The 8,367-nt window shown below is 41.3% G+C and overlaps 1 long non-coding RNA gene across 3 annotated transcripts; it reads right to left on the bottom strand.

Moving 5' to 3' along the window:
• Positions 1–3,576: 3,576 nt before the first annotated feature.
• Positions 3,577–6,740, bottom strand: LOC127532578 (uncharacterized). Of its 3 annotated transcripts, none has more exons than XR_007940082.1 (2): positions 6,562–6,740; positions 3,577–5,210 (listed from the first exon to the last, which is right to left on the bottom strand). It is a non-coding gene; the product is annotated as an uncharacterized LOC127532578 (long non-coding RNA). The 3 variants fall into 3 exon arrangements; XR_007940083.1 differs by lacking the exon at positions 6,562–6,740 and adding an exon at positions 6,436–6,449; XR_007940081.1 differs by lacking the exon at positions 6,562–6,740 and adding an exon at positions 6,248–6,379.
• Positions 6,741–8,367: the final 1,627 nt, after the last annotated feature.

Below are 8,367 nucleotides of genomic sequence, written 5' to 3'. Positions count from 1 at the left end.
TCTTTGTAGTCAGTTACTGTGGTATTTACTCAACTATTCAGATTGTTGGATTGGTGTTGGAGCTGCTTGAAATGTATCAGTTAATAGATTAGTTGATAAATAAATTCATAACCAACTACTTTAAAAATGGATTATTTGATTCGGGATGTGATCTAGTCTTTGAACACAAGGTCTTTTTGGTTCCTTCTGCAGAAGTGTTTTTTTTTAAATATAAGTTCTGGAGGTTAACAGTAAATGATATTACAAATGCAAATGTTTAGCACAGTCTCACTCCCAACTCTTCACATATTCAGCCAGGATAATTTGGTTAACATTTGAATGCACTGGAAGCCTTTAACATTATGTTTTAACATTTACATCTTATTTTGGTTTTGCTGATGACACACTCTTGTCTTTGAAAGCTCAAATCACCAACCTGGCTGTTGAATAGATGTAACTTGCATTGACCATTCTCCAAGGATAACCTTTTTTAAAAAACATACAACTACAGAGAAATGACAATTCTCAATGCAGACAAACCAACCAGTGTGTAAATCATCAGATACTTAATTGTTAATTTTTAATAAAAAAAAGAAAAAAAGAAAACACACATTTGTGTGTGTTGGAAATTCAACAACAAATTTCAGATGTGGAAGTGACAGTTTGGTTCTTTTTGCAGAAAATGCTCTTTTGATGAATCACTTTCCATGCTATTCTTGAATGATGAGGTGTCAAAGTTTGGTTTTAATGATGAAGGACATAAAACAGTGGCTATCAAACTGCTCTGTACGTCATCTCCACAGTCTACAGTCAGGTCCATTTGACTAAGCATCTGCCTTTCTTTACATATTATTTGAATCCTGTCAAGTCTAATTGACTCATGACATGAATCATAGCCATTAGGATGCCAATATGTCAATCCCGCTCAGTGCTTAGTTAAATAAACACTCTGGTCCTGAACCGCAGTTTGTCACAGAATTGCACTAATCTCAGGACAAAGATTTGCTGTTGGTTCTATTTTGCAACATGTTTGGATGAAAAAGTAAAGATTTTTGCTGCATAAAGTCTCCATAGTGGTTAGAAACTGCTGGGGTGAACCTGCCTTCTGTCCACTGTCAGCTGGGATAAACTTTAACCACCCTGTGGTCCTCTGAAAGGTGAAGTGTGGGAAGATGATGGATGGATGTGTCACGGAAAGAAGAGGCGAACCCAAACAGAGACCACGCTACCGAGGCAGGAATGGTTTGACAGAGTGTTTTATTGAGGGAGGTGTGGAGTAGTGGAGGGATGGAGAGTCAGGAGAGAGTCCAGGAGGGAGTGGAGATGAGGAGTCCAGGGGTGGGGGCCCGGAGCCAGGGATCAGCGGTTGAGGTTGGTCTGGGAAAGAACAGAGTGCGGTGGCCGGGGAGCGAGTGGATGCCTGGCGGCGGACGCCTGGCGGCGGCAGGAGGGCCAATAGCGTGGGTGCCGGAGGTGGGAGGAAGCCAGGCGCAGGTGGTCCGGGAGCGAGGAGGCAGCGGGTGGATCCGGAGGCGCAGGAGGGGAGCCTGGGAGGGAATCCAGAGAGTGACACGATGCAGGAGGGGAGCCGAGGAGGGAACCAGAGGTGGGCACGAGGGAGGCAGGCAGGTTGGCAGACAATCCAGGCAGCTGGGTCACTCTAGGCGAGGGAGAGGAAAAGATACGTTAGAAAATGATCACAGAACTGTCAGTATTAGAAGGCGAGAGGGAAACTAACTGCTGTAGCAGAGTTTACGATCTGGCGGGTTGTGGGTGCAGGAACCAGTCTTTTATGGCGAGAGTTCTAATCACTAGATGATCCGCAGCTGCCCGGATTCTGGGGAGAGACGCTAATCAACAAGTGGAGGCAGCCGTGAGGCTGCGCTCCACTTGGTGCAGCAGAGGAGAGAGAGAGAGGGGGGAGGGAGAGCGAGGAGATGAAAAGGAAAGAGAGAGAGAGAGGGAGAGAGATAGGAAAAGGGGATTTGGATGTCAGGATGGATACATTTACATGGTTTAGTTTCCATTAAGAGAGTCACGCAGAATCATATATTTGCTTTGCATCATGCAAAAAGGTCAGACAGTCCTGCTGCTGTGACACATGAACATCTTTATCAGAGGCAGAAGCATCACTGCACATTTGGAGTGAACGGCAGTCAGAGTTTGAGACGAGAGATTAAGGAGAATCAGAAACACTGCAGACAAGGTTGGTGTTCTTTCTTCAGTTATTGAGCCACTGTTTGTATTTTTAAATGCACCTTTTCCATGCAAAACTGTGTTCATTTTTATTTAAATCCACTTTTAGATTTCACTGAAAACCGACTTCAGCTGAATCTTATTATCGTTTCAGACATTGTTAATGAATGAATGAATGAATGAATGAATGAATATATTTTATTTAAGTGTCATGCACTCATATAAGTGCCCAGCCCATATGGGCTTATATGACACTAGTCATCAAACAGAGAAGACGGCATACAGTTAAATGAATCACTATAAACATCAGATTGTATACATAGTTTTCAGTCTCAAAGTCCATGCCTTCTCTATATAGCTAGCAATGGAAAATATTTCCTTTTCAAATAACCATTTTAACATTTCTCCCTCGGACATCCAAAACAGATCAGGATTAGCATTCTGAATTTTTGCAAACAAAACAGTTCACAAATTCATATACAAAGGACAATAAAACATGAAATGAAATTCATCTTCAACCAAAGACATACCACACACAATACATCGTCTTTTATCCTCGGGGATCCCTTTGTAACGACCTACCTCAGTCTGTAGAGGCAGCACTCCAGCTCTGAGTTGAGCACACAGAGACTTCTGTCCTCTTTTTAAGTAACAATTTACATAAGGCTCTACAGAAAAACAGTCCTTCAACTGAATGTACGTTCGTAATTTTGATTTACAAAACAAATCGAAGTACCACTTTTTTTATAGATCTCAAACAATATCTTGCTCTGGTCTCGTAAGTTATACTGCAAATTATTTTGAAACAAGTTACAGTCAGAAGTTTTGTTTTTAACTCTTCTTACTTCTTTCTCAATCGCAAAAGGTTGACATGTTTATATCCACCCCTGCTGAAAAAACCAGCATGGACCAGCATGCCACGGTGGTCACCAGCATGAAGACCAACATTTGTTGTGTTTTGAAGCTGGTCACCAGCATGGTATGCTGGTGACCAGCATGCTATGCTGGTGACCAACATGGCATGCTGGCAAGCTGGTGACCAGCTTCAAAACACAACAAATGTTGGTCTTCATGCTGGTGACCACCGTGGCATGCTGGTATATACCAGCATATCAGCATACAATGCTGGTCTGTAGTGCTGTGTCACCTGTATGAGATGCTGTTGGCTTATTGCCCACACAGAATAATAGCAAGCTGGTAATGTGGTCCTATCATGGAATACTGATGTCAAGCATTCTATTCTCTGGTCACCAATCTTTTATGCCGATTAGCAGAACCATACCTGTTGATATTAGTCTCTGTTGGGATGCTGGAATGTTGATTGCGACCAGAAGTTGTAAAAATATCACGTGCTTAATGTTTCTTAATGTCAAGTTGCTGTTCAATGAAGACAATTTGAGGTTTCATGACAATGTAGTTTAATAACAATAAGGTAACAAACATTAGGAAATATATTACATAATATTATTTAATAAGATGAATGACTAAGATTACAAATAAACACACAATACATCTATGGGCCTAAACAAGGAAAATCCAAAACATGAAAATGCAATATACTGTACAACTGGAAATGTTTTGGACTTAGACACTCACCACTTAAGTGGCCTTTTTTGTTTTGTCTATTAATGTCCATGATTTTTTCGGAGATGCAACATCCAGCCTTTCCCACCCTGGCTTCCAATTCTGCTTGTTCCACATTCTGTTTTTTCAGCCACTCCCTGAAACACACTGAAAAGACATGCACAGATTTGTAAGTATCACAGTGTATTAGAAAAATACAATCAAGCATCATAACGCCAAAATGTTAGTAATCTCAGTCTCATGCAATTTGTACACAATTGACTGAAACATGCAAACCCCTCTAATATTGATCTTTATACATGAGTTATCACACTTCCATTCACTGCAAGGGACAAAAATTTCTTTGTAGTTTGATGTTTCTGTAACACCAGGCCAAAGGAACTGTTGGCAGTGCATACTAAATAACCCTGTTACACTGTAAAATCCAATTAGTTATCATTACTTAAAAAAAGCATGCAAACCGGTTGCACTTAAAAAAAACAAGTAAAGAGAACAAGTTAAATTTAGTTGTACTAACTAGCACTTCCTTTGTAGAGTACACTTACAAATGAGTTTAAGCAACTAAAACAATCAAGTAGACTGTACTTGATAACTCATTTTAGAACACGCTTGACTTAGTAAAGACTACTCAGAATTACTATTTCAATCTACTAAATTGCATGTTAAATTTACACTGTTCAGTTCATTTAACATACTTATCTAAGTTGAACTAACTTAGCATTTCTAAGTTATATATTTACTTGGACAGCAATCTGACTTATTTTCTAAAACCATGCAAACTAAACTTCAGCAATTTAAGTGGTTCAAAAATATCCATACAGGAATGAAAAACAGGCTCCAATTTCTTAAAATAATCCGAATTACAATTAAACATAATAAATGAAGGTAATAACTGCTGAAAGTTCAAATATAAATTGCCTTTTATTTTTCTTCCATTTACATCAACTTTTTCTTCTCTTTATAACACTGTATTTAACACAAAAACCTGAGAGGGTAATGACTGGCAATCTCACCTGTGTGAATGAATGTACGAACATCTACAGCCTCTAACTTGCTGATGAACCCGTGGGCTGACTTTAATACAGTGAACAGTAAGAAACAACTGAATCCACTCGTGCATTTGCATTCTAACTCAACAAGAGATTTTTAAGACTTTGCAATTTTGGTGGGAGTTTGCTCTCTCCCAGGCCAAGCATCACTCTTTGAATGAAGCCCAAAGTGTTTTTCATGGCCTTTGGGTAGTCTAAATGTAAAGCGTATGACAATCCAAACAAAAGGCAAAGTGCCTCAGGCAGGTTCTGGACATTGTCCATTACAATACCTCCCTCAACAACGATGGCAGTAGATATTGGGTGAAGGTGGAGCTGATTTGGAACGACTTGCTCATCTTCACTGACAACAGTCAGCACCCCGACAGATACTTTTGCCCACGTCTCATCAGTGTCACAATCCTGTGATGAAATCAAACAAAACATTCCATCAGCAAAATGTTGTAAATTGTCAATTAAAAATTGTCCCCATTTCAACTGTCCTGACGACACTGCCTTCTAGCCTTGTGCATTAAAGGAATACTCAGACAATTTGGGAGTTAAGCCTTTCTCTGTTATTTTCATAGAGAGACATGATCAATATCATTTTTGTGTCAATACAACCAGTAGCTGGCTTTAAGCTCTTAACAACATGGCTTCACTCAGTGCAAGCAATGGCAGAGAAAAGTCAGTGGCTCGGTAAAAGTGAACAAAATATTCACTGTCATGATTTCTGCTAAGGTAAGTTGTGATGCTAACAGCTGGAAGCCAGCCACTGGACTGTATCAATCTAGAAAACATTTAAGATTTTCACCTCCGCCATGAAGGTTATGTTTTGGGTGGGTTTGTTTGTCTGTTAGAAACATAACTCTGTGTGCAGATTTTGATGAGACTTTCAGGAAATGTCAGAAATGGGACAAAGAACAATTGATTAGATTTTGAGGGTGATCCAGATCACTGTCTGGATACAAGAAATATTCTGCGCTCTCTGAGTGCATTTGTAGTTTTTCAGGCATTTCTGCTTTATTTGATAGTGTCTGTGGAATCAGCTCTCTCCATGGGTCAGACAGGCAGACACTCTCTCTACATTTAAGTCTCGGCTTAAAACCTTCCTCAGGATGGCGAAGCCATTTTTAGCATGTTTAGCCACGGTGCAGGGATGGGATCAGCAAGTTCTGATTTTAGCGGAAAGTTGTTGACGGGGGGTGGGGTGGGGTGGCGACTTCCAATCGCTGGGCCGTTTACAATCGTCGTTAACAAGCTATCGTTAACGTCGTTACCATTGCGCGGGATTATCAGCGACAATAAAGTGTTCAAACTTGTGAAATCAGCGTTCAAATAAATGAAATCCGCGGAAAATTCCCATCCCTGAAAAAAGCGGAATTCGTGGAAAAATCACATCCCTGCACGGTGGCGAAGCTAATTTTGCCTAATAAATGTAAAAAAAAGGGTTAACTTACAACTTTTTCGTAATTTGCCGAGTGATAATCAAAGAAAATAACAAACCGCGCCTCCTTTACAGCGCTCGATTTAAGGCCGAGAGGTCCGGTCGCCCAAATGACATTTTTTGGGCCACCTACGCATACGTCAATTTAGACATTTTTAGGAGCCAAAATCAACTTTTAGTGGCCAAAAAAATTAATCCTACTTTTTTTGGGGGGGGGAGATCCAGTTCCTCTTCCACGTCAACTTGTTAGCTGGAGCCGCCGAGCTATCACTGGTCGCTGGGCAAAGTGTGCCTTAAAACCCCCCACGGCCGTGAAAAGTCACCCACGAATGAGCAGCGCATTGTCCGGAGCTCCTAGCGGGTGACTGGGGACGTTGACAGCCGGAACAGGTGCGGTTTGTCCCGAGCAGATGAGCGGCGAGGAACGGCAGGTGTTAGCCGAGCAGCTAGCAGGGGATAGCTAGCCAGCCGGGGAGTCTGAGCAGTCTGTGACCGGGGAGAGCAGCCGGCGGACCCGCCGAGTTGAAAAAATGAGCGCTCCGGTGGCTTGGTGCTTTCCGTTCGCGGTGCTCAGGCTCAGTTGGTGCTGCCCTCCGGATGCCGCCACCACATTCTGGGCTGGTTCTGGATCCGACGGAGTCTCGCGGACTCCCGCGAGATGTTAACGACGTTAACATCAGCGACAATAAAGTGTTCAAATTTGAAATTAAATCGGCGGAAACTTGGATTTGGAGGTCAGTAGTCCAACTCAAAATATTTGGGCCCCTAACCAGCGTGTTTTTTGTCATTTTTGGTCGCCAAAATCGGTTTTTAGTCGCAAATGGCGACCTGGCAACCTGGCAACCGTCTAAATTGAGCGCTGCTTTACTGAAGAACGCTACCGAGTATAACCGGAACGACCCAAATGCTTCCGATCATTAATAGATGCACACTGTCACGTGTTTCGTCTCAGTCAATCAGAGAAAAAGGATTCGGACTAACCCCGGGAAGGCATACAACAATGAGGACAAGGAGAGGGATCTGTCAGTGGCTGGAAAATGTTCAAAGTCATAAACAATTGCAATATCACATAGTGACTGTTTAATAAAAGGCTTTTCTAGTCTGCATTATTTTGTAATACAAATTAGTAATTTCTAGTCTGAGGGATAATTTAATGACAGAGTACTTTCCAGTGATACTTTGTAGTTTTAGAAGAAAGCCATTCTATGGCAAAAATAATATTTTTGTTTAGATGAATCTCATTAGCTTTTATCATGAATCTCAATAGAAAAGTAAGATTCAGTACTTCCTAGTCTTAAAAAGTGTTGAATGAGTATGTATTTTATGTTACAGATTGATATATTGATTTTTTGCAGGAATTGTAGTGCATATTTCTTATTACTTAGAAATAAAAATAGTCCAGATGCAAATTGTGTGTGAGTAACTTTTTAATTAAAATGTTGAAATAAACTGAAGCAATATTGAACATAATTTTTGGCCTCAAAATGCACCAGAATGCAGGAAAAGGACTCCATTTTTGTCAAAATTTTTCCCTGGGGACACCCTCCGGACCCCCTGAGGGGACACCCCTCCCACATCTAACCTGCTTCGCACGCAGCAGTACAGATACTGAAAAAGTGTGGCTAAATGTGGCTAAACAAAATTCTAGCACTTTAGCCACAGCGGTTAGAGACAAATTTTCCCTAGTGCAAGCACAGAGATGGGAAGAGTATTAGAGCCACTGAACAAAATATAACAAAACAGGGGTTTAAAAAATATCTGCTCTGGCAAAAAGTCAAAATTCTGAGGAAAAAAATTCAGAATTTCTCAGAACTGACTTTTTTCTCTGAAGTCTGAAACTTTTGGCTAGCTAGCGGATGCTAACACCCGCTAACGTTAGCTCGCTAACGCTAAAGGTCGTAGCAGTAATTAAAACAAGTTGACAGGCAAAATTATGGATAATGTGCCTTACCTTTCTGCAAAAGAATGACGTTTGTCACAAACAAAACTCAACTCGGCAGCTTGCCCTCGCTGCTCCGGCCTGTGTGCTGTACTGGTGCCTCGGTAGCTGAGCGGGAGAGTGAATGTCTTCTTCTTTGTGGAGTTAACGGCGGTTGGCCACCTTTACATTGGGCATTACCGCCACCTACTGAC

This window comes from Acanthochromis polyacanthus, chromosome 24 (genome assembly GCF_021347895.1).
Source record: "Acanthochromis polyacanthus isolate Apoly-LR-REF ecotype Palm Island chromosome 24, KAUST_Apoly_ChrSc, whole genome shotgun sequence".
Classification (NCBI taxonomy): Eukaryota; Metazoa; Chordata; class Actinopteri; family Pomacentridae; genus Acanthochromis; species Acanthochromis polyacanthus.
Note: the sequence above shows the minus strand (reverse complement) of the source record. Positions and strands in the feature narration are given on the sequence as shown.